We start from the raw sequence: 24,240 nt of genomic DNA, 5'->3' as shown, positions 1-24,240 counted from the left end.
AAGCTAGGAAATTTGTATTCAATACAATGATTTCATAACATGGAGTATTTTGATGACAGTGCATGTTCCGGGCCTCCTCTCACTTTTCCCAGTGTAGCCTGAGGGTTTCTCTGCATACCAGGCCTGCTGGAAAAAATCTCTCTCATTGTCTGGATAGGCAGACAAAAGGCCTCAGCCCTGTACAGCTGTGTAACAAACAACTCCCTCCGGGTCAGATAGTGAGGATGAGTGTGGGCAGGATCTAAAGGTCTGTAGCCTTAGCTATCTCTCTCCCCAGTGCTCTGGTTTGACAGGAAGCCTTCATTTGCGTCACCTTCAGTGGCAGGCCAAGTCCTGTGCACTTATCCTGCCTTTAGGAGACTGTATTCTGGTGTTCAGATACAGTGCTTAATCTTATTCAGGAGTCCTTCTGGCAGAAAACTAGGGCACTGAACCTCAGAAATGTTTCATTGAGGGTGATGATGGGCCTATGATGTCTCTCCTAGGTTTCCAGAAGCTTGGAAAATCCAAGCATATATGTGATATCACAAACTTCCTGTCATCAAGGGCTGGTGAATCTCATCAAGTATTGTAACCTTTGACCTCTCCTAGTTGGGCCCTGGATGACTAAGTTTTGGGGTTGAACACAGGGCTGGGGTGCTGATCATGAGCTCATTGCAGAAGCCCAATCCTTTACCATTTTGTGTAACAGCATCACTTTCTAGTCTGTGTGTGTGTGTGTGTGTGTGTGTGTGTGTGTGTGTGTGTGTGTGTGTGTGTGTGTGTGTGTAAGCGCGCATGTGTGCAGGCGCATATACCATTCCTTGAGTTTGAACTCAGGACCTGAGTACTGTATATAGTTTCTCTTTTACACGGATAGCCTCTTCCACTTGAGCCACAGAGCCACTTCAGGCATTTTTTTTAGTGATGTGGTCCTGAGAAATTAAACCCAGGGTTTCATACATGTAAAGCACTCTACCACTAAGGCACATTCCCAGCCCTCTACTTCAGGTTTGTTAGTTTGTTTCTGTCTTTTTTTATTGTTGTAGGAATTGAAGTCTGGCCTGGGTGCTGTCCTTGAGCTCTTTGGCTCAAGTCTTGTGCTATACCACTTGAGCAAAAGCGCCACTTCAGCTTTTCTTGTGGTCCATTGGAGCTATGTGTCTCAAGGACTTTCTTGCCCAAGCTAGCTCTGAACCATGATCCTCAGATCTCATCCTCCTGAGTATCTAGGATGACAGACATGAGACACAAGCACCAAGCTTACACTTCAGATTTCTTAGTGGTGAATTGCAGATGATAGTCTCATGGGACCTTTAGTGTCTGGGATAGTTTGGAACTCAGATCTTCAGATCTCAGCTTCCTGAGAAGGCAGGATGACACACCTCAGGTATAGATCGCTAGGCTGTGGCCTCTGCTGAAAGGGGGTTTTTGGTTCCATGTGATGGAGTACTAGTCATGAGATCAAGGGGTAAGGGACAGCACCTAGGCCCCTATTTCAAGGTTCATGACAGAAAAAACAAAACAAAACAATTGTCTGCAGTAAACAACTCACTAGTCTTCAGGAATACATAATTTTGTTCCTGCCAAGGGGACATATCTTAGTCTCAATATTCTCTGCATGATCATCTCAGTTCTGGAGCTCTTACAAGGACCATATTGAAGAATGCACTCTGTGTAGGACATAGCACATGGCACTCTTTGCATGACTCAGCACAGAGCACCCTATGAAGGATTCAGCACATAGCACTATTCCACAAGCTGTCATTACAATCACCATTCTTTGAGGAACATTTCACAAACCACACAAGTTCACATCTAATGGTTTAGTGGGGTGGGGTTTTTTTTTGGGGGGGGATTAGCCATGGTTCTCTAACTCAAAGCATGGGGATACTGTTTTAATAACATTTGCTCAAGGCTAGAGCTCTACAATTTGAGCCATATTTCAAAGACTCTAGCCGACATCCTGCCATGTTTTAAAGCCCCTGAGAAGCCAGGATATCGTGGTAAGTCAGGGTAAGCCGGGATGATGGGGTAACCCATAGAGCTGGGTTGCAGCAGTTTACATCTGGTTAAGTCAGGTTAGGTGGCAGCTGTCAGCACCAGACTACTAGCTTTCTCTGTGATGAGGTACTTGAAGACCTGTCCTTAGATAGTTGCACTTAGAGCATACTATCTTTTTTGGCGGCAGTGCTGGGGATTGAGTAAGGGCTTTGACACTGTCCCTAAGCATTTGTACTCAAGGCTAGCACTCAATTAATTGAAAGACAGCAGAACTTCTGAGTTTTCTGTTTATGTGGCTCTCAGGAATTGAACCCACAGCTTCGTGCTTATAGGTGAGCACTCAAACACTGAGTCCCAGGAGTGAACGAGGTATAAATAGAAAGAGATTGCTATATATGAATACTATACACACAAAAGATGTCGGTATATTATTAATTCATAGATAATATTACTATCAATTATAAATATTAAATTATGTCTCCATTTAATGATGTGTCCCTGTTAACAATTCATAAAGAATTAATTAATAATTAGTCACTAGCTTGTTATTGTTTATCACACATGTACATACATCCATACATATAATTGCATATTTTATAGAATGAGACAGATGTCTAGATATTAATAAATTATGCATTATGTGTTATTACCAATTATTAGGTATTTATGTTTCCATGCAATTTTTATTCTTTTAATGATTGATAAAATATTGAACTTAATCCACGTCCTATAATTGTTATGTCTAATTTTATCCTAGAATCATTCACTACTAAATTAAACTGTTTTTCATTTATTGTAGTGACAATTCTTCCACCTAGGACATTTTTTACATTTATGACATCCTATTATATAGCATATAGATGTGCATCTGAATTATACATCCTACCTGTCACCGAGTACTTTCAAAGAAAAAGAAAACATGTTTCATGCTTGGCATCTCACTCCTTGATAACACGTATGGCAGTGATAACACGTATGGCAGTACTGGAATATAAACTCAGGGCCTAGAAGGTTCAATTCATGATTGAGTGACTGTCAGCTCATCAGCCTGTAGCCAATTCAGCTGCCAAGCAGTTCCCAGGCCCTGAGATTGAGCCCCATATGTTGACCACATATTGTTCTTAGTGTGGTTATTCATTTTATTTTTTGTTTTATTCATTTATTTACCATCTATTTTATTGACTATTACTACACATGAAATATTTATTACATTTATTATATAGGATATAGTTTTGCCTATGTTTGAAACTTCACAGCTGACACCCAGGATTTTCACGGAAAATGAAAACGTGTCACCATGGGATTCTTACTCCATGATTCAATTTTTGTGAGTGCTGACATCTGAACGGACAGCATACAAGGCCCAATTCATGAATGGGTGAGTGTCAGTATGCCATCCTGGGGCATATTGAGCTGACAAACATTTCCAGCACCTGAGATTGAGCCCCAGGGGTGACAAAATAAGAACAGATTGACATGCAGATGGTAGTACACAAATAAATATATATCTTTATAGAGTGCCAGAGTTGTCTATACATTGTTCAGTTATATAGGCTACATTCCTACCAATTCTTGGGTATTTATTATGCCTCCATGTAATTAATATTATTGTTTTCATCCTTAATTAATTATTAATTAAATCAACCACTGTTCCGAAACTATTGCGTCCATGTAATTAATAGTACTTTTTGAATGTGTCAAAAATATTCATTAAAATCCATTGATCTCCTAAAATCACTCTGTCTAATTGTATAGTAGTATTCAGAAACAATTAATTCAACCTTGCCATTCATAACTTTCCATCGGTATTCCTATGAATAGGAACGAGACTCTTAGGATCTCCCTCCATTGGCAGGGGTCAGGACTGCGTTTCAAACACAGGGCCTATGTTGCTATGTTGGCCTAAGGCTTCCCTGGTAGCCTGCCAGCCTTCAGCAATGCAATGTTACCAACATTTTTCAACCATGTCATTCAGACCCAGGATGGTCACCTTGCAAAGAAAACAAATGTAAAACCAGCAGCCATCTGCAAGTTGCTAGTTTTTTTTTTTTCCTGTGTAGCATTAATTATTTTTTCCCTTTATTTCCTTCTGCCTTTGGGGCTCAGGAACCCAGGTTTGGCTTTGGGTCTAGTGGTTGCACACTAGCCTTGCGTGATCAAAGCTGAAGAAGAATCGCCTCGAACTCAGTTCAAGCCCTGTGATGGACAAAATATAAATAAATAAATAAATAAATAATACATACATACATTAAAAATATTTGAAATATTATGAGGCTCCTTGACTTGGAATTCATGCCCTTTTTTCTGCCAGGCCTGGGATTAGAACTCAGTGTCTGGATAAATCTGCAGCACTGTGGGGAATGGGGAAGATCACCTTGCTGGTAGACAAGAAAGTCAGGCTTGTTCCTAGGTCCTGAACTCAAGTCCCAGCACTCAAAAAATAATATTTGTATACATGCTTACTCCTTTTTGCGGTTAGCGTATTCATTTTATTTTTGTGTTTTATTTATTTCTTATGTATTTTAGTGAGTATGATTACACATGTAACATTTTTTGCATCCTAGTACATAAGAAATAGATTTGCCTCTGTATTGTACATCATTCCTGAGACCCAGGACTTTCACCAATAACGAAAACAAGTAGGACAATTTGCTTTCCCACCAGGATTCAGTTGTTGGCAGTTCTGTGACTTGAACTCAGGGCCCAGCAAGCCCACTTCATGAATGGGTAAATGTTAGCACACCAGTCTGATGAAAGTGAAGTTGATGGGCAAATCTGAGGACCTCAGATCAAATCCTAGGAATGGCAAATATATAAACAGATAGATGTTTAGATTGCAGTGTATGTGTGTGTGCATGTGTGTGTATTTACATATGTATATACATCTATAAATGAATACAGAGAGAGACAGATAGAAAGCTCACTGTCATTGAAGACAAGAATTTTAGCCCAGTTTACAGGGCCCAAATTCAAGCCCCAGCATTGAAAAAAGTAATATTCATATATGAGATCTATTTACATTCATGGGTTTACTCCATATTACATTTGTTATCCTCATTTTTTATTTTATTGAGTATTATTACAAATGTAACATTTATTTCATTTATTACATCTTATCACATGGATATATTTGCATATGGATTATACATCATACTGAGACCCAGGACTTTCACAGAGAAGAAAAAATATGGGTAAAAATTGGCTTCTGACTCCACATATAAAATTTTGGCCATGGTGAGATTGGAACTCACAGCCCACAATGCTCAATTCATGAAAGGGACAGTTGTAGAACAAAAGCCTTTCGCAAACTGAGCTGCCAGCCAGTTCTGAGGGCCTGGGAACAAGCTTTGGTAGTGGCTGATAGATATAGAAATAGATATAGACATAGATATAGATATAGATACAGATATAGATATAAAAAGATAGATCGATTGATTGATCGATAGATATATAGATGTGTAATTTGCAATACATATGAGAGAGAGACAATGTGAGGATATTAAATTATATATATTATGAATTATTATTAAACTATGCCTTCATTTATTGAAATACAATGGTTGAATACTTATTAAAGCATTAATGTAAAAATAATCTGTATTATTTAATTGGGAGAATCATACCATGGTGCTGGAATGGGAAACATAATCCACTACTTTTTGTGTGGCATTCTGTAAGAGAAACATGAACTAACTGCAAATTTAATTGTTACTTTTATAACATTCCATTAGGCATTCACATGGATAGGAATGTTTTTCTCAAGATCTCCGTCCATTTGTAGGTGGCAGTCCTGGCACTTCAACTCCAGTCCTCGGTATTTTACTTCGAAATGCAAACCATTAGAATGACACTGTGAAGTTTTCAGTTTGTCACAATGAAAGAAAAGAATGAGAAGAAGAAAAGAAAGCCAGGTGTCATTTGCTCCTGCATGAAATCCTAGCTCTTCAGGAGGCTGAGAGGTAGAGAATACCAGTATGAATTCTGCCAGGACAAGAAAGTCCACAGCACGCTTATTTCTGAGGGATCACAGAAATAAAATATCGCCATGAGTGGGGCTGTGGCTCAAAAGCAGATTGCTACCCTTGAGCAAAAGGAGCTCAGGGAGAGTGCCTAAGCTCATAATTCAACCCCCGGACCTTCAAAAACAAATAAAAAAATGTAACTCCATGTCTCTGCATGTATGTATGCATGAATTTCTACAATTTATTCAAGGATCCTTCTGGTAGACAACAAGGGAGCTGAACCTAATAAAATAATTCATTATTGGCAATGGTGCCTTTCTAGGTTTCTGTAAGCTTGCTAAATCTAAGCACATGTGTAATATCACAATGTTTCCTGTCATTTAGGGCTCCTGAAGCTCATCAAGTTTTGAAACCTTTGACCACTCCTAGTTGGGCTCTTGGTGGCTAGGTTTTGGAGTTGAACACAGAGCCTGGGTGCTGACCATAAGCTCAGAGCAAAAACCCAATGGGACATCTCATTTCCATTGTGAAATTACAGATCACATTGTGCCATCCCAAACCTATTATGACTTCTTAGCACCTTTGAAAACACACATGGCCTTTGTGACATCACAGAGCCTTTTTGTATCTATAGCCTCATGGGGAACTAATGACAACTGACATCAGAAATACCATTGAAACATAACAAATCCTCTCTGACATCATAATTGTGACATCATGTTGCCATTATGACAACATCAGCTCATTTTGACATATAAAACTATAATGACGTCATAGCTTTGTAACATCACATTGTCATTCTGATGTCATAACACTTTGTGTTTGCCTATTATGTTATTTGATTCTATTTCTAATGTAGCATGTTGGTTGATATCAGAAACTCATTGTGAATTCATGGCCATTGTGATATCACATTGCCTTAGTAGCATCACATTGCCATTGTGATGTCACATTGCCAAATTGATGTCACAAAGGGATTTTGATGTGACAATGGTTATGACATCACAATGAGTTTCTGATATCAACCCACATGCCACATTTCAAATACAATGAAATCACAGATTAGGCATTCATAATGTAACTATGATATCACAATGACATAATGCAAATGTTATAATGTCATTGTCATTTTGTGATGTCACCATAAGCTAAAGATGTCATAACAACAATGTGATGTTACACTGGTTATGACTTCACACAGGGTTTATAATGTTACAATAGTTATGAGGTCACAATGTGTTTCTGTAATCAACTGATATGCCACATTTGAAATAGAATGAAATCACAGGATATACATTCAGAATGTGTCTATGACAGCAAAATGGCAATGCAATGTCATAAAGCTATCATGTCACTGTAGCTTGGTGATGTCACAATGAGCTGATGGTATCATAGCAACAGTCTGATGTCACACTGGTGATGATGTCGCAAAGGGTTTTTGATGTTACAATGGCATGTCAGATCTTAATTGCCATTAGTTTGAAGTGAGGACATGAGAATGAAGTCACAATGACATACACAAATGAGCTGTGATGACACAATCGCCATGATTTTGTCAAAAGTGCTAAAGTCCCTAACAGGGTTTTTGTTGTCAAAGTGTTAATGATATAAAAATGGGTTAGTGATGTCAAAACTAGTTTGCAATATCACATCTTATTTCAAATTTCAATTGCTACAATTTCAAAATGATACAAGTTCACAGAAGGAGATTGATGTCCCAAAGGCCATGAATATTCTAAGATGTGATGAGGTCATAATAGGTTTGTGAAAGCATGATGGTAAGGTAATATCACAATTGCAATATAATGTCAAATTATAATGTAATAAGATTGTGGTTATGTCACCATTAGTTGGATTCCATAATAGTGATAAGTTCAAAATATTTTTGTGATGTCGCATTAGAATGGTGATGTGACAATGGCATTCCAGACCTCAATTGTCATTAATTCACAATGATTATATAAATTTAGAACGGGCTTATGAGGATTCCAAAGAATTTGTTGGCACAAATGTGATGAAGTCAGAACAGATTTGTGATGTGACAATGTGACACAATGGTCATTACATCTAGCAGTGTGATGTCACACTATTCAGGATGTCACAGTATTTCATGTCATACCTGAAATAATATGAGGTTGAAAATAGATTTAGCTCTCAATGGGCCTAACATAACACAGTGGCAACATGTCACAAAACGTATCAGGACATGACATGTTTGAGTTTTCATAGTTGTTTAGAGATATCACAATGGCAATGTTATGTCACAAAGGGATTGTGTTGTCACAACGGTTATGAAGTCAAAATGTATTTTTTATATGAACCCACATGCCACATTTGAAATATAATGAAATCACATAATAGGCATTCATAATGTATATATGATGTCACAATGACAAGATGTCATATTGTTAGTGTTATGATGTCATTACAGATTTGTGATGTCACCATGAGCTGATGTCATAATGACAATGTGATGTCACACCGATGATTATATTGTAAATCCGTTGTGATATTACATTGGCATATCTGATCTCAATTGACAATGAGGATATGGATAACAAAGGGACTGTCATGTCACAAAGGCCATGTGTTTTTTAAAAGGTGCTAAAGATGTCATAAAGGGTTTGGGAGGTCTCAAGGTGGTTGTAATATCACAACAGCAAGGTGATATAACAATGGCTTTGTGATGTCACATTGGTGATGAGGTCACAATGGATAGGACAGGGTTGTGATGTCACAACAGGTTAACAATATCACAATGGCACTGTGATATCACAAAGGGATTTTCATGTCACGATGGCTTTGAGGTCACAATGCATTTCTTATATCAACCAATATTGCTCGCTTGAAATAGAATGAAATCACAGAATAGGCATTCACAATATGTCTATAATGTCATTCTGACTTATGATGTCATAATACTATGATATTTAAGTTTACTGATGTCAAAATGGAAGGTCTTATCTTATTACTCATTATATTACCATGAGGATCGCAAAGGTTCCTATGTACTGAGTGCTTCAAAAGGTGCATATTGCTGAGTCCATTACACAGGGTTCTTTGTGCTCTTTTTAAAAAATGTGCTGTGTGCTGTCATCCCAACGGGTCCTATGTTCTGAGTCTTTGAGAGGTAGGTATCCCCAACAATCACACACACACACACACACACACACACACAAACACGGAGGTCACCGTGCACCTTCTTGGTGTGTGGGGTGGAAGGAGAAGAGTCCCACAGCAGTTGGGCTGAGGGGAGATTTGATCCCCCGGAAAGCAGCTGGGGTTGGGAGGAAGCCTTGACCTGAGGTGAGGCTGTTTCTGCCATGGCCTGGTAGCCTTAGGGCAGAGTCAGGACAGCACATAGCCAGGGATGGAGGTGTGGCCGAGAGGGGGAGGAGACATGACCAAGGGGAGGACAGGCAGTTGCTAAGGGCCACATAGCTGCTGCAGCCAAGAGCACACTGGGCTGGCCACTTGTGCGGCAGAGGCAGGGCAGCAAGGAAGGGAATTGGGGGCAGAGAGAGAGCAAAGAAAAGAGCAGGCACATGCACCAGGGGAGGCAGCCTCAATAGCTGGTCTCTGCTGCTGTAGGAGCACAGGTCTGGGCCAGGAGCATAGAGCACACAAAGGCAGCACATCAGGTACATCCTTAGCACAGTTAAGGCTGGTTGTTTCCAAGGGGAAGGGTCTGGCCATGGAGAAGGGCAGAGGTGGCATCGTGCTGTGTCATTAGAGTGGTGCTCTCCTTTTGTGGGAGCCCTTGGTTATGACAATGGTACCAGGAATGGGAACCCACATACTCTAGCTTCTACATTGTCCCAGATGAGGAACCAACAAAATTAGGATTGGCACAACTCTGAGTCTGTGTGAGTGTGTGTGTGTGTGTGTGTGTGTGTGAGAGAGAGAGAGAGAGAGAGAGAAAGAGAGAGAGAGAGAGAGACAGAGACAGAGACAGAGAGAGAGCGAGCATCTTTCTCTTCTTACAGCCTGCTGTGCTCAGATGAGTGATCAGTTGGCAAATTGCAGGTGCTGCATGGAAGCATCTTCTGTCACTGTTCGGGATGTGTGTGTGTGTGTGTGTGTGTGTGTGTGTGTGTTGGGAGAGCAGGGAGATGAGAACAATGAAAATATATTTAAGCCACCATGTCAAAAAACAGCAAAAGCATTTTATTTCTCTGTGTGTGTATGTGTTGTTGTTCTTTTTTTCATGAATAACGAGTACAAGCCCAGCAACAATTTTTTTTCTCCTTCAGTTTCATGGCTCCTTTATGGAAGATTTCAGTAGACATTCCTTTCCTCCCCTTTCCACCTCTCTCTTCCTCTTTCCTGTAGCCTACAGTAGCTGCTGGGCCTGCATGGGCCTCCCTTAGGAGACGTGTGTGACCCCTGGACTAGAGTGGACACCTGTCCTCCTATTCCCAGGCAGAAGTTTTGTGAGGTGAGTGTGACCACAGCCACATTCTTCCAGCCAGACACTCTGCTCTCGTGTATAGTTGGAGGTAATTCAAGGGTTGGGAATGTGTCTGCCGAACATAATTAGAGAACGAGATGGGGGAGAGGGCAGGGCAGGGGCTGTGAAGCTATGAGGTTTGAGGGGCTGGCGTATGGTGTGACATGGAAGATGGTTCACCATGACCAAGGATGAGAGGGGAACCTTATCTAGGGTGTTTACAGTCTCTGTGGGCATCCAGTCCCAAGGCTCTGGGCCCACACTGGTGGCGAGAATTCCCTCCTGGGGCAGTGCCCTGTCATCAGTCCTCCCTGGGATCCTGCAGACTCCAATCTGTGTCCCACCTGGGCTTTTTCTAGCTGGGTAGTGGTAGGCAAATCCACTCCCCCTGCTGGAGCCTGCTCAGTATCAAGAGGTGGCAGTTAGCTAGGGCTCTCTAAATGACAGTTTCTGTAACCTGCTGTAGGCTGTCTGGAAGGAAAAGGGGACCACTGACGTTGGAACCTTTCAAGTTTGATTGGGACAAATGAAATGCACATTTTCCAGGATTTTTTTAAAACTTCCACTAATGGCTAGGATTATGGGTGAAATTAGACAGATGATTTCAGCTGCCAAACAATGATGTTCAAAGTAGCACAGGCAGAGTTCCCAAGCCAGATTGTCTCCAGCTTTGAATGTTGTGCCTTGACTGACTCTCTGGAAGCTGCTGAATCTCCTCAAGCTCTCTCTAGGGTGACCACCACAGTGGAGGAGGTTGCAGAGAGCAGAGATTGTGACCTTGCAATACCCAGCCTGCCAGCTGTGAGCAGAGATAATTCCCAGCACCTGTACTGGACTCTGGGAGAGTCAGAGACCCCAGGCTTCCTCAAGGATCCTTCCTCTGCAACATGAAACTTGGGGGCCGGATGTGGTGGACCATCCTGTCTGGCCCCAGGGGGAGAGGAGGCCCAATGAGTCAGGCATTCAGCTCAAAGCAACTTCGTTCACACCTGAGTGGGGAATTGAGTGCCACAGAGCTGGTCAGCTGCTGGACAGGGATCTTTGAGAAGATACGCATCCAATAGCCCCCAGAATCCAGCGAGTACATCATGGCTCACATCCTTGGAGCCAAAACAGTTAAGTGCAGTGGCACTAGGAGCGGGGGAAGAGGGAGGAGGGAGAACTATGGAAGAGCTACATTGGGTTTAATCCTTACTCCCCCACAGAAGATTCTTACCTGAATAAGATGGGACTTTTCTGTAGTATTGTCTAGACGGATGCTCATTTATTTATCCAACAAAGCATCACAGTGTGCACCAGGCTCTGGGGGTTCATAGACAATGAAATGTTCCAGGACTGGTTTCACAGCACATGAAGAAACCTCGGATAAAGCTGGTTACCAGTGTTTCAAGCCTGTCATCCTAGCTACTTACGAGGCTGAAAGCAGAGGACTGAGGCATTTGGCCTAGGCAGGAAAGCCTGTAAGACTCGTATCTTCAATTAACTACAAAAAACAAAATGCCAGAAGTGGATGTGTGGCTCAAGCCATAGACTGCTAGCCTTAACTAAAAAGGCTCAGGGACGCACCTTGGCTTCGAGTTCAAGGCCCAGGACTGGCACAAAGAAAGTAAAGAGAGAGAGAGAGAGAGAGAGAGAGAGAGAGAGAGAGAGAGAGAGAGAGAGAGAGAGAGAGAGAGAGAGGAGGGAAAGACAGAGGGAGAAAAAGAGGAAAGGAAGAAGGGAGAACATGTAAGCCTTGGTTTGGAGTCCCTGGATGAAGAGAGCCAACCATTCACAATCTCTGTGGGGACAGTTTCAGAGCCTAAAGCCAGTAGGTAGGACCAAGCCACTGACCCCTCAGCAAGTTCATGACATTCAGGAGCTCTGTAGTCACCAACTATAGAGGGAACCACCCTCGGGAAGACCCTAGGGCTCAGGGTAGTTGATCAGGTTTCAATTATCCCCGGCCTCATCGAGTTTATTTTCTGGTAAGATAAGAAAAAAGTTTCCAAGGACTAATGAGGTATTGGGTCAGAGAATTTCAAGGGGGCAAGGGATAAACAGGAATTTGAAGAGGGAGGATGATCACAGGTCAGACGTGTCAGGACATTGGAGCCATGAGCTTGCCTAACAACGTAGACTACCAGCTTTTGATCCAACGACACTGCTATTAAAAGTCCTGGCACCTTGGGTTCATCATTGAGGACATGGCTGTCATTCACTGCAGGATGCTTGTGCAGTACATCCTTGGGGACTGGGATTTTCCAGGACTCAATCTAAAGATGACACTCCCGGTGATCATTGCTCTCCCATAAACTGTGCCACTGGCACAAGACATCCTGGGAATGAGGGCGGGAGTTGGGACCCATTTTGCCCCGAGACTTCATCTAGAGAGGCTAAGGCCCCGTGACTGCCATTCTCAGAGGCAGAGTGTGTCTCTCTTCTGGCTCAGTCTTTAGTCTAGATGGCAGATCTGGGATTCAGAGAGGGCAGGCTGAAGGTGTAGCAGGGATGGGTAGAGGCTGGTAAGAAAACCAGAGGCAACACAAGAATATTTCTGGGATAGATCAGCTCTTTTCACCTTCCCAGGAGGGACCTAAATCCCCCCAGTCTCCATCCCTTGACCAGAAAACCCTTTGGTTCCTATATCATATGGTTGGATAACTAGACCTCACCTCACTGCCCAGTGCTGAGGCAGGACAGTGAGAGATACTGATTCTTTGATAAGGTCAGGGGATCCTCAGTATGAGATTGTACTTGAATGTCCCAACTTGCTGCATGGTCAGTCCCATCTTAGACTGCCATGATGTAGGACATAGAATCTAGAGAATCATAGCCGGATAGTGTCTGTTCTGAGAGTCTTGAGTATTATGTGTTAGCTTTGAGCTCCCGTGGTCCACCTGCTTCTCTTTCTTGGGTGGGTCTATGCTAGAAAAAGCTTGAAACTAGGGCGTGCTCCAAGATAGTATTCTACCATTTGAATCACAGCTCCACTTCCAGCATTTTTGGCTATTTAATTGGAGATAAAGAGTTCTTACAGACTTTGCTGCCAAGTGGCATCCACCTGCAGTCCTCATATCTCAGTCTTCTGAGGGGATAGGATGACAAGCATGGAAAAGTATCTTCGGCTGGATGCCTGTAGCTCATGTCTGTCATCCTAGGTACTCAGGAGCTGAGATCTGAGGATCACGGTTCCAAGCCAGCCTGAGCAGGAAAGACCCTGAGACTCTTATCTCCAACAAACCACCATAAAATCGGGAGGGGTGCTGTGGCTCAAGTAGTAGAGTACTCGCCTTGAGTCCAAGAGCTCAGGGACAGCACCCAGGCCCAGAGTTCAAGCCCTACAACCAAAAAAAGAAAGAAAGTAAAACATCTTTGCTTAAAAAGATATGGAGGTGTGTGTGTTGGGGCACGGGGGTGGGGGGCGTGTTGTGATTGAGAGACCAGGTGCTGGCGTCATTGTAGAGACATTTCTAAGAATTCCCCAAGATTGCCCCAGTTTGAAGCCACAGTAAGATGGGTGGTGCCTTATCAAGAACTCAAGAGGACGAGGCCTATGGCAGGCAGGGAGTGGGCAAATGGGTGCAAGGGTGGGATTGTTGTGTTTGTATTCTCTCCGTTGAAGGATGGATTTGTATGCTGGGTATCAAAGTCTAAAGTAAAGGGTTGCAAGAAGTTTGTGGCCTGAAGAATTGTATTTCTTCTGGGTATATGAAGGTGGCTGAAGCCGGGCGCCTTTGGTGGCTCACAACTGTCATCATAGCTACTCATAAAGCTGAGATGTAAAGACCATGGTTCAAAGCCAGCTTGGGCAGGAAAGTCTGTGGTTCTTGATAACCAATGAACCACCAGAAAACAGGAAATGCTGCTGTGGCTCAAATGGTAGAGTGCTAATCTTTAGCTGAAGAGTTGAGGGACAGTGCCCTGGCACAGAGTTCAAACCTCATGACCAACAATAAACAAAGAGGTGGCCTGAGTTTTCCACATAGCAGTATGTACAGCAGGAAACTCCATGCTGGGTTATGAGACATTCAAGATATGTAAGAGGCTTACTGCTGTGTCTACAGTTAGTCTGAGTATGATAGTGCCATCTTCTCATGGGTCGGATGTGATCCTAAGGTCGAGAGTTCATGGTTCTGTTCTCAGGAACTGCTGAGGCCTTGGAATGTCCGTGTGTGTGTGTGTGTGTTTGTGTGTGTGTGTGTGTGTGTGTGTGTGTGTGTGTGTGTGATTTTCCCTCATCTTTCTCTGTCCCCTTCCTGGGTGCCTGTCTGCCTCTTTCTGACCTCAGATGGTGCCCCTCCACACTGACCTTGCCTTTAGCCCCCTATCAGGGTCTACAATGAGTCCTAAATTGCCAGAGATCTGTGTTCCAACTTTTCTTTGGGGCACAAGTCTGGCTGTCCCAATACTTGGCCGCCTCCAGTTGATACTGGGACAGCAGTGACAGCTGGCATGGGGTCTCCTCTGCCTCAGCGGGAGGGCCTCAGTCATGCAATGTCCTGTCCTTTTCCTCAGCTGGGCCTCTGACTGTACATCTCTTTCAGCAGGCTGGCAGTGGAGTGGGGAAAGTGGGGTTCCTGGTGGCTCTGGCCAATTCGAGCTTGACAGCTGACTGAAGGCCACCCAAGCAAGGAGGATCCAGGGCTACATGGGAGGTAAGGCCAAGGTGGCTTGGAGGTATTGGTTGGTGTCTAGTAAATGTTAATGTACTTTATCACAGTAAAGTCTATGTCCTGGCCCCAGCTGGGCCTCTCATGTGCTTCTAGACAATTCTGGATGCCCAGAATACAGAGGTACAGACTTTAGATTCCAGGGCCATGGAACTGTGGTATGAGAGACTGGTATGGCCAATACCTCAATGTTCTGGGGCATTAGTCTTGACCAGCCTATACCCTCCCCTTGTGTACGTTCACTTCTTAACCCAGTGTTTGCCACACACCGGCCACTTGTGGCAGTATTGTGGAAGTGGGAGGAGTGGAAGTGAGATCTAGGGTGACCAAAATAAGGATTTATGGCCTGTGGGGGTAGCAAAGGGTGTCTTTAAAAAAATCTTAGAGCTGGAACTCAGGGCCTAGGCACTGTTCCTGAGCTTCCTTTGCTCAAAGGTGACATTCTACCACTTGAACCACAGCTCACCTTTCATCTTTTTTAGTAGTTTAGTGGAGATAAGTGTGTGATGGACTTTCCTGCCTGGGCTGGCTTTCCTGGACTGGCTTCAAGCTGCCATCCTAAGATCTCAGCCTCTTGAGTATCTAGGATTGCTGACATGAGCCACTGGCACCTGCTAAGGATGGTGTGTGTGTGTGTGTGTGTGTGTGTGTGTGTGTGTGTGTGTGTGTGTGTGTGTGTGTGTTTAACGGGACTTGAACTCATATCCTGTGTGCTATCCTTTAGCTTGTTTTCACAAGGTTGGTGCTGTACCCCTTGAACCACATTAGCTCTGATTCCCAGCTTTTTGGTGATTCATTTGTCATAAGTGTCTGCCCAGGCTAGCTTTGAATCTTGATTGATCCTCAGGTCTCAGCCTTGAGTAGCTAGGAGTCATGAGCCACCATCACCCAGCTGATAATAACCTTTCTCCACAGTGAACTTGGATCTCCTGAAAGCTTTTCTTTATTTTTTCTGTGCCCGTGCAGGGGCTTGAACTCAGGCTCTGGGCTCTGGTCTCTTAACTTTTTCCCTCAAGGCACTTTTTCCCTCTACCACTTGAACCACAGCTCCATTTCTGGCTTTTGGTAGTTCATTGGCCAGAAGAGTGTCACTCACTTTCCTCCCCTGATCTGGCTTTGACACATGATCTCTGATTTCAGTATCCTGAATAAGTAGGATTTACAGGAATTGAGCCACCGGTGACATTTGATAAAAGCTTTCCTTAAGCAAGAGTTCTTCCCTGCATTTGCCCTGACTCCTCCATGCAAAGGTGGTCTGAGGGTCATGAGCTGTGAAAAATAGACTTCCAGCCACAGAAAATGGCTGGGGTCCTTGGTGAAAAGACAAGCCAATCTTCCCCTGGTACCCATTCTGGGATCCCACCCTCTGCCCTATCTGTGACTCAAGTACAAATCTTGACCCAGCCTTGAATGTTCTGCCACACTTGTCTGAGGCCACACAACCATCATTCCACCCACACCACCTGCACTACACCAAACCTCAGGACCTTTGTGCAAGCTGTGTACCTTCTGCCCGAGGCCCTCTGTCCTGTTCCACATGTTAGAACTCCTGTGGAATTTTGGCACTGTTTATATCACCTCTTGGAACAAGTCTTTCCTTCCCTTCTCTCTCATTTTTTAAATATTGTGTTGCTAGAGATGGAACTTGTGCAGGCTGACTGGCAAATACTCTATATTGGTGTGTGTGTGTGTGTGTGTGTGTGTGTGTGTGTGTGTGTGTGTGTGTGTGTGTGTGTGTGTGTGTGTGTGTGTGTGAGTCCTGGGGTTTGAATTCATGCCCTGGATGCTATCCCTGAGTTTTTATGCTCAAGGCTAGCATTCTAATACTTGAACCACAGCTCTGCTTTTTGGGGTGCTTAATTGGAGAAAAGAGTCTCATATAGACTTTCCTGACTGCACTGGCTTGCAGTTATAATCCTCAGATCTCAGCCTCCTGAGTGGCTAAGAATGCAAGGGTGAGCCATCAGCACCTACCTTCTACCTCTTACCAATAACCTTGGCCCTCCTCTGAATCCCAGAAGAGTATGTCTCATCAAGCTCATATTTTTTTGCCAGTGTTGGGGCTTGAACTCAGGTTCTGGGCATGTTCCTGAACTGGTTTTGCTCAAGGCTACATTCTATCACTTAAGCCACAGTGCCATTTTGACTTTTTCTGTTTATGTGGTACTGAGAAATCCAATTCAGGGCTTCATGCTTGCTAGGTAAGCAATCTATGACTAAGCCACATTCACATCTCAAGGCTACTTCTAACAGGAGCAATGAGGGTGGAATTTATTTGCATACCCTTTTCAGCACAGAAATTGCTTGCCATTTCATATCTTTGCCAGGATTTGGGACCAGTCTGAGACTCGGCAATGAGGAATTATGAATGATTGATAGCCAGAGGTCTAGGTTCACATCCTACAGAGGGATAGGGTATATGGAGCCAGAAAATTCCACAACTCCTATAGCCTAGAATCTGTGGTCTCCCTAGAGGCAGTGGCTGGCTGCTATATGTCCCAATGGGACACCTCAGCCAGAACATAAAGCACCCGTTGCATACACCAGCCCAGGCAAGCACTCCAGGTTTCAGTTATTAAATGGCAGAGAAGGATGCTTGTTCAAGCTACTTGCTCAAAATTAGTACTCTCTGAAGGCTTGTCCCAGCTTGCCCAGGTTGGGTGTCTATGCATGGGCAACCTGCTGAATGCCCATCATCCATACATCATCCATAAATACACAGAGACATGGAGTTGCTGCATTCTGTTTTTCTTTGGCAGGTCCGAGTTTGAACTATGAACATAAGCCCTATCCCTGAGCTCCTCTTGCTCAAGGGTAGTGATCTGCTCTTGAGCCACAGCCCAAACCCATGGGGATATTTTCCTGTGATCTCTTAGAAATAAGAGTGTTGTGGACTTTCTTGCCCTGGCTGAATTCAAATTGGCATTCTGTACATCTCAGCCTCCTGAGGAGCTAGGATTACATACAGGAGCCACTGACACCTGGCTTTCTTTACTTCTTGGTGTTCTTTTTTTAATCGTGACAATCTGAAATCTTCAGCGTCATTCCAATGGTTTGCATTCAAAGTAAACTACCCAGCCCTGGAGTTTGAATGCCAAGACTGCCACCCAAAATGGAGGGAGATCCTGTCAAACTCGTTCCTATTTACCTGAATGCTAATGGAATGTTATAAAAGTAATAATTAATTTGCAGTTAATTCATGATTCTATTTTAGAATGCGAAACAAAAATTATTGGATTTATATCTTCCATTCTAGCACCCTGGTATGATTCCCCTAATGGAAGGATATTGAATAATTTTTAATTAATGGTTTTATAATTATTCAACCATGATACTTCATTAAATGGAGACATAACTTAATAACTAATTGTTGGTAACTATATATAAAAAATTTAATGATATCCTCACATTCTCTCTCTCTACATATATATACAGCAATATATATATATATGTATTGCTGTATATATATATATAAATATATACATATATATATATATATATATATATATATATAAATCTACACATCTATCAATATATATATTGGGCACTGGAGTGGCTTTAGCATAGGTCCTCAGAACTTCCTGGCAACTCACTTTGCCAGAGGCTGGTGTGCTAAGACTGTGACCCCATTTATGGATTGGTCATTGTAGGCAGTGAGTTGGAATCCCAGCCCTGCCAAAAATTTATTCATGGAGTAAGAAGCCAATTTTGACACATTTTTCCTGAAAAAAATTTCTGGGTCTCAGTATGATGCATAAATTCATATGCAAATATATCCTGTGTGATAAGATGTAATAAATGAAGTGTTATATGTGTAATAATACTACATAAATAACGGTAATAAACGTCATACTCACTAAACCCATGTATGTATTTTTTCCAGTGCTGGGGCTTCAATTCAGGCCCTGGGAACTGGGCTGATTTTCTTGTCTTCAAGGATGATGAGCTTCTCCTTCACCCACAGTGCTACAGAGATACCCAGAGGCTGAGTTCAAATCCCAGGCCTGCCAGAAAAATGGTGCAAATTCCAAGCCAGGGATTTATTTTATTTTATTTTATATTGGCCAAGTACAGGGCTTGAACTCAGGTCTTGCCATCTCAGCCACAGCTGACCCTGGGATCCTAGGGCCCAAGTACAAATCTCAGGGTTGGCAAGAAATTAAAAAAAAGGAGAAAGATAAAACGGAGAAGTTCAAGAGGGTGGTTTTACATTTTCTTTACCTTTGCATTGTGACCGTCCTGGTGTAAATGAAAAGGCCAAAGTGTACATGACCTTGCATGCTGATGTTTGGCTAGCTATTAGCGAAGCCATAGCCAAAACCTCAACTTGGGCCTGGAGGTTGAATCCAGAGACTGACATTAAGGATTGGCAGGATATTCTAAGAAACCCATTCAAAGCCAGCCCTAGCAGGAAAGACTGTGAAACTCTTGTCTCCAAGAAAACCAGAAGTGGAGCAGTGGCCTATAGGGTAGAACTCCAGCTTTGAAAGAGAAAGCCAAGCAGGAGACACAGGCCAGACCAGGCAGGAAAGCCTGTGAGGCTTTTATGTCCAGTGAATGACCAAATGGCTAGAAGTGGAGCTGTGGTGGTGGTAGAGCCTCAGCATTGTGCAACACAGCTGAAGAACACATCGCACCATGAGTTTAAGCCATGGGATGGTCACAAAAATAAATTAAAAAAGAGAAGGCAAAGTTTATGTATCAGTGCCCTACTTACTTACATGTATATATTACTTCCCTGAGTGCAAACAGGCTGTATGCAATGCTTCTGCTTTTATTTACTGATTAATTTTTCAGATATGCTCATTGTGCATACTGCATCATACTCTTCATGTCAGCCCCATTGCTTTTCTCTTCCAGGGTACCAGGCCTGTGTCCTTATATGATGCACAGTGAAGCTCTTAGCAGCCTTTATTTACATTTTATTATGAAGCCAATGCAGGAGCAGTCAAAAATCAGGCAGGGGAAGAGAAGATCAGAGTTCATAGAAATAAGCACTATTCAGAAAATTATACTTGGGGATACAAATGGTAGCATACTTATGTAAAACTACCATTAAGAAAAAGATGAGGGGCTGGGAATGTGGATTAGTGAAAGAGTGCTTGCGTAGCATACAAGAAGCCCTGGGTTCGCTTCCTCAGTAACACATACACAGGAAAAGCCAGAATTTGTGCTGTGGCTCAAGGAGTAGAGTGCCAGAAACAGTGCCCAGGCCTTGAGTTCAGCCCAAGGTAGGTAAGGACGGAGGGAGGGAGGGAGGGAGGTACATAGATAGATAGATAGATAGATAGATAGATAGATAGATAGATAGATAGATAGATAGATAGATAGATAGATAGATAGATAGATAGATAGATAGATAGATAGATAGATAGATAGATAGATAGATAGATAGATGGATGGATAGATGGATAGATGGATAGATATATAGATAGAAAAATGATAGATGAATCTGGTCTTGGACATCAGGAGGAAAGATGGGAACAATTCCCAATCACGCAGCCTTCTGCAGTGTGCCAGGCCACCAGGATCACCTTCACATAACCACAGAGCAGGAAGACTGTCTCTTTCCCACTTCGCAGGCAGCTGAAGGACCCAGATTTAAAAGGGCAGAGCCAGGTTCTAACTCAGCTGCTTGGAGACAGAAGAGAAATGACCCTGCCTCTCCTTGGACTGGGGATTAGTATTAATAAAGTGGAAAATTAAGGAAGGAGATAGGACTGCCAGAGGTAGAAAAAAGGCCTTCAAATCTGACATGTGGAGAGTAAAAACCCACTCCCTAAGACCAGAGAGCAGGGTTTTTCTACTCTGTTCCTCCTCTCTCCCCCACTAAACTGGCACTCTACTGCTAAACTAAACATAGTCTGAGGCTCCCTTCACCTGATGGAAGAAAGTTAGTCATTGTTTGAAGAGGCTGAGAAAAGCCTGACCCTGGTGTAACCCTAACAAATGTTTCAGGTTTCCCCCCATTGCTGGCTGTGCTTGGAATGAATGAAGTGGTTTTGCAGCTCACTTCCCTATGGAGTGTGTACGTTCTGCCTCCTAATCCTGCAGACCTAGGTCTCTTCACCTAGCCTGGCTTTTGAAATTGTTTTCTATCCTTCAAATACAGTGTTACACTGGAGTTCTTCCTGCTAATAGTGCCAGGGCTTGCATCCTGAGAACTTCAGTTGAACCCAGGATGGGTCAATGGGCCAAGAACTCTAAGAACATTTAGAGTGCAAGTAATATCTCATCACCCAGGGAAACACAAGAAGCTCTTCAATATCTGACCTTTCAGAAGTGGAATTCAGAATGTCATAGACTTTCCTGCCTTGGCTAGGCTTCACACTGTGATCCTGATACCTCAGCCTCCTGAGCTAGGGTGATGGGTGAGACCTACTGGTGCTCGGCTAGGTTCAGAAGTGTAATGACATTGACAATACAAGTCAACTCCTTATCACAAAGGGCTTGGGGAGCATATTAAACCTTTCAACATTGGACCTTTCAGAACCCTGTGGACACAAGGTTACAATGCTAGAGTCTGAGAGGCTGGGCATGTGGATCTGCTTTACTTGAGCATGGAGGTATGACTCCAATTCTGGTGTATATCAGTGTTCATTTTCCAGAGAATGTTCTCCTAATTAGCAAATAGGAAAAGTTCTTTGATTAACCCTCAATTTTTTGCCAATTGTGTGTCTTGTATCAAGCCTGGGCACTGTCCCTGAGCAATTCAGCTCAAGGCTAACAGTCTACCACTTGAGCCACAGCACCAGATGGGTGTGTTTTGGTGGTTCACTGGAGATAAGAGTCTAACAGGCTTTTCTTGCCTATGCTGTCTTTGAACTGTGGACTTCAAATCTCAGTCTCCTGAGAAGGTAGGGTTCCAGGTATGAGCCACAGGCATCTGGCCTATTGTTTTTGGCAGTCCTGGGGATTCTTTTTCTCAAGGCTAACACTCTACCGTTTGAGCCACTCCACAGCTTCTGGCTTTTTCTGAGTATGTGGCACTGAGGATTCAAACCCTGGTATTCATGCATGATGAGTGAGTTATTTTCCATGGGAACTCTAGCCTGAATTTCTTTTCCTCAAGGACAATAAGCTTTGTTTCACCCATGGTACAAAAGAGTTATCTGAACAGTAAGATCAAATCCCACCAATGGTAGAAATATTGGCCTCAGTTCCAGGACAGTGAGTTATTTTTTTTTTAATATAAACAGTTATGTTTATTCAGTTCCATACTGAACATTAAATAAAATCAGTGTAGAATTTTGTACATCTATTCAGACATCCTTCCCTTACCCCCAAAGTGCTTATCTGAACACTACATTGTTTCTTTTTTGTATGTTTTTTATTGTAAAAATGTTGTACAGAAGGGTCACAGTTACATGAGAAGGTCATGAGTATATTCCCTATTGAGCATTGTTAACTCCTCCTTTGTTTTCCCCCTATGATCTCTTACCTCCCATCTCCACAACCACTCCCCCTGCCGGCTCAGTGACTTAATTTTTTAAATTTTGGCTTGGCACAGGGTTTGAATTCAAGTAGTGGCAAATCTGCACTTTCCCTCACATTGCTACAGATTTACCATGTTCCTGAGTTCAAATCCCAGTCTAGGAAAGAAATCTGACCGAAATTCCAAACAAGGGAGCTTTATCTTTTTTTAAATTTATTTAAATAATCAATTTTTTTCTTTTTTCTCTTTTTTGGCCTACCATGGGGTTTGAACTCAGGTCCTGGCAACTCTGCCTCAGCTTTGATCACCGTAGGCTGGGTGCAGCCTCAGGATCCATACCCGATCCTGGAATCCTAGGTCCAGAGGACTTGCAGAAAGAAAACAAAAGTGGGATAGCACAAAAAGTGGCAAGCTGCAGAGGGCTGGGTTTTGTTTTTTTTCTTTTTTTTCATGCACGGTGACCATCCTGGGTCTGAATGACACGGGTGCAAAGTGGACCTAGCCAGTCATTGCTGAAGGCTGACAGGCTAGCAGGGGAGCCATAGCCAACCTGTCAGCATAGGTCCTGGGTTCAAATCCAGGTCCTGACAACTATCAATGGCAGGAGATCACAAAAGATTCATTCCTATGCATAGGAAAACCAATTGAAAAAGAAGTTTGTGCATGGGTTGAGCCTAAAATTGGATGCAATAATCCTAGAACACTGATTGATCTTAATTTCATGTTTTATTAAGCATGAAAAGAATAGTATTCCTTTAATTGTGGTATAATAAATACCTAAGAGTTGGTAGGAATGTAGTAAACGTCATTCAATCATAAATTGGCAGCTGTGGCGCTTTTTAGCAAAATATATTTATTTGTATACTACTGTGTACCTATCGTTGTACCTCTGTTATGGCCAATCTTGCGTCATGACCTCAGCACCTGGGAACCACCTCACAGCTTCATTGGCTAGAGGCTGCCGTGCTCACACTCACCCATTCATGAATTGGACCTGGTAGGCCCTGAGTTCACATCTTAGCACCACCAAAATTTAATCTTGGAGTAAGAAGCCAAGAGTGACACCTGTTTTCCTTTTCTGGGAGAGTCCTGTGTGTCAGGCATGATGGAGAAAACATCTACAAATCTAGAGGGTGTGTGATAGGATGTAAAAAATGTAATACATAGGTGTTATCACAGTCAATACAATAAACGGTAAATAAATGAAAAAAATAAAAAAAAAACTACAACGAATAACCACACCAAACATAACATATACTGAACATCTTTATGGAAGTTTAATCCTATCTTTAAAATGTATATAAGGAGTAACTTTTCCAGGTCTGGGCCTTGAATTCAGGCTTAGGGAAAAGGCCTGACTTACTAGTCTTCAAGCACGGTGAGCTTCCCCTTCCCCCACAGTGCAACAGAGTTACCCAGACCCTGAGTTCAAATCCCAGGATTGCAGACAAAAAAATGGCACACATTCCATGCCAGGGAACTTCATTAGCGTTTTTAATATTTTTTTAAAGTTTACTTCGCCTTTATTTGATACTTATTGATTTTATAACAAGAGTTTTTCAAAAAAGGGATTTAAACTTTTACATTTCAGCATAGCACATTGGTGCTTCTATTTTGAACATCTGCCTTGAAGAGTGAGAATGAAAATAAGGACATCATTTCTCCCTAGAAGGTCAGGACAGTTAAATTTATTTCTATTTAGAGTTATTTCTACAATTATAAACTCTCTGCATTTGTGTCGTATGAGTTTTCCTCAGT

This window comes from Dipodomys spectabilis, unplaced genomic scaffold, assembly GCF_019054845.1.
Source record: "Dipodomys spectabilis isolate Male_0828 unplaced genomic scaffold, ASM1905484v1 ptg000686l, whole genome shotgun sequence".
In the NCBI taxonomy this organism is placed as follows: Eukaryota; Metazoa; Chordata; class Mammalia; order Rodentia; family Heteromyidae; genus Dipodomys; species Dipodomys spectabilis.
The sequence above is the reverse complement of the archived record's forward strand: the minus strand, read 5'-3'. Positions refer to the sequence as shown.